Below are 2,669 nucleotides of genomic sequence, written 5' to 3' on the forward strand. Positions count from 1 at the left end.
TTAAGTACTTTTACGTAAAATGAAGTATACGTTCAACTTCCAAAGACGTAATTTTATCTTTAACTATCAGTTGTTGCTAATCAACGATAACATCTACAAGTAGTGTCTGGCACAACAAGGTCATTGATTAGACTTTAGCTCTAAAATCTCAGCCGAACTGAACTAAATGAAGTTTATTTCTTTTAAAATCAATTATCTTTCATAAAGCGTGAACTATCTTTCTCTTTTCTTAAGTCGTTGATGTCTTTCCTCTCGTTGGAAATTAATGAATGTGAATTATTATTTCAATTTCTTTGAGAGTTAATATCTCTGAACTTTACTTCGACACAATGCCAACCTTTTACTTTAAGTATCTATGGATTCTCTCTAATACTTTGCTATATATGCGAATTAATCGTCTGCTTGAAGCTCTAACTTAGCTTTCAAATATCTTTCGACTGTTATTCGGGGATAAATGATGCTTGGGAAAACGTATTTATAGCATAAAACAAGAATTCTTTGTTCATCGTCTCTTCTTAATTCTTGTACAGGTCCAATTCAACGTATTTCGTTACGAGTGCTGGTTAACTACACTAAAACGCCGTCCGAACAGGCCATGAAGGCCCAACGGTACCGACCGGCCGCCGTGTCATCCTCACCCACAGGCGTCACCAGATGCGGAGACGGAGGGGCCTGTGGTCAGCACACCGCTCTCCCGGCCGTATGTCAGTTTCCGAGACCGGAGCCACTACTTCTCAATGAAGTAGCTCCTAAGTTTGCCTCACAAGGGCTGAGTGTACCCCGCTTGCCAACAGCGCTCGGCAGACCAGATGGTTACCCATCCAAGTGCTAGCCCGGCCCGCCAGCGCTTAACTTCGGTGATCTGACGGGAACCGGTGTTACCACTGCGGCAAGGCCGTTGGCTAACTACAGTAATCGGAACCATAATAACAAAAATCCAACAAAAAATCTGAGTGTCACAACCACTTTTAAACTATGTGAACTTCAAATGGGACAAAAATCTTAAACACGTCAGGCGGTGTCTTTCCGCGAAACCACTAATTTTTAAATGTATAATCACACAGCACTTGTTATACGTACATACTGAAGCGCAAAAGAAGGTTGTATAGGCATGCTTATTCGGATGCAGAGATACGTAAACAGGCAGAATACGGCGCTGCGGTCGGCAAAGCTTATGTAAGACAACAGTTGTTAGATCGGTTACTGTTGCTACTATGGCAGGTTATCAAGCTTTGTATTATCGCGATACATGGGACAGAGTGTCACAGAAATGATACAGGATTTAGGCTGGAAATCATTAAAAGAAAGGCGTTTTTCGTTGCGACGGAACCTTCTCACGAAATTCCAGTCACCAACTTTCTCCTCCGAATGTGAAAATATTTTGTTGACACCGACCTACATAGGGAGAATCGATCACCACGATAAAATAAGGGAAATCAGAGCTCGTACGGAAAGATATAGGTGTTCATTCGTTCCGCGCGCTATACGAGATTTGAAAAATAGAGAATTGTGAAGGTGGTTCTATGAACCCTCTGCTAGGCACTTAAATCTGATTTGCAGAGTATACATGTAGATGTAGGAGTGAGTTTCAACACGGTGTTATAGTCGTCGCACGAGCAATGGGACACAGCATCTTAGTTCAAATGGCTCTGAGCACTATGGGACTTAACATCTATGGTCATCAGTCCCCTAGAACTTACAATTACTTAAACCTAACTAACCTAAGGACAGCACACAACACCCAGCCATCACGAGGCAGAGAAAATCCCTGACCCCGCCGGGAATCGAACCCGGGAACCCGGGTGTGGGAAGCGAGAACGCTACCGCACAACCACGAGATGCGGGCAAACACAGCATCTCCGAGGTAGTGAAGGAGTGGGGATTTTCCCGTACGACCATTTTACAAGTGTACCGTGAATATCAGGAATCCGGTAAAACGTCAAATTTCCGACATCGCAGCCGAAAAAGATCCGGCAAGAACGGGACCAATGACGAATGAAGACAATAGTTTTTATTGCCTCTTCCGTCTGAATGCTGAAGACGTGAATGTAATGGTAGCGCAAATTCAATCTATTTTACTTTCTGAACACCGATAGCAAAATAGCATCCAGTAACCATTTTTCGGCAGATTTCTTGCAGACTGTCCTCCTCTGGACAAAGCTCCGGGATCCATTTGCTGTCTACCGGCAGCGGCCGTGGAGACAGAAGGGGGCTGCACTCTCCCGACTGCTACTACACATCGCTTTTGAAAATTTAAAACGCTTTATTATTATTAAAGGTTGCTCCAAAGAAAATTTCTACGATTTCAATTCACGCTCGAAAGCAATGGAGACAGACGCCCTGATTAATAGATGGATACTGTATTACATTAATCGGCAAGAGCTGAGTATGGCCCGAAATTAATTTTGTAGACTGGGGCGAAATTAAACCACCTCACAACATTCGACGAATTTATAAATGTTTCATACCTCGTTTCTTTTCCTTTCAAAGTCAATCATTTGTGCAATTTTTGGCCAATATTCGGATGTTTTCGTCAAGCCAGAGTGAGCGTCTGTGGTGTAAAGTGTATTACAGTTTCTGTTTCATTCCCATGGTATGTCTATGCGATAAACTGTGTGAATACCTTGCAATACATGCTCTGTAGCAGTGCAGGAACACTGCACATTTGG

At 42.9% G+C, this 2,669-nt stretch overlaps 1 pseudogene; it reads right to left on the minus strand.

Moving 5' to 3' along the window:
* Positions 1–785: 785 nt before the first annotated feature.
* LOC126185641 (5S ribosomal RNA) lies at positions 786–903 on the minus strand (annotated as a pseudogene).
* Positions 904–2,669: the final 1,766 nt, after the last annotated feature.

This window comes from Schistocerca cancellata, chromosome 4 (genome assembly GCF_023864275.1).
Source record: "Schistocerca cancellata isolate TAMUIC-IGC-003103 chromosome 4, iqSchCanc2.1, whole genome shotgun sequence".
Lineage (NCBI taxonomy): Eukaryota > Metazoa > Arthropoda > Insecta > Orthoptera > Acrididae > Schistocerca > Schistocerca cancellata.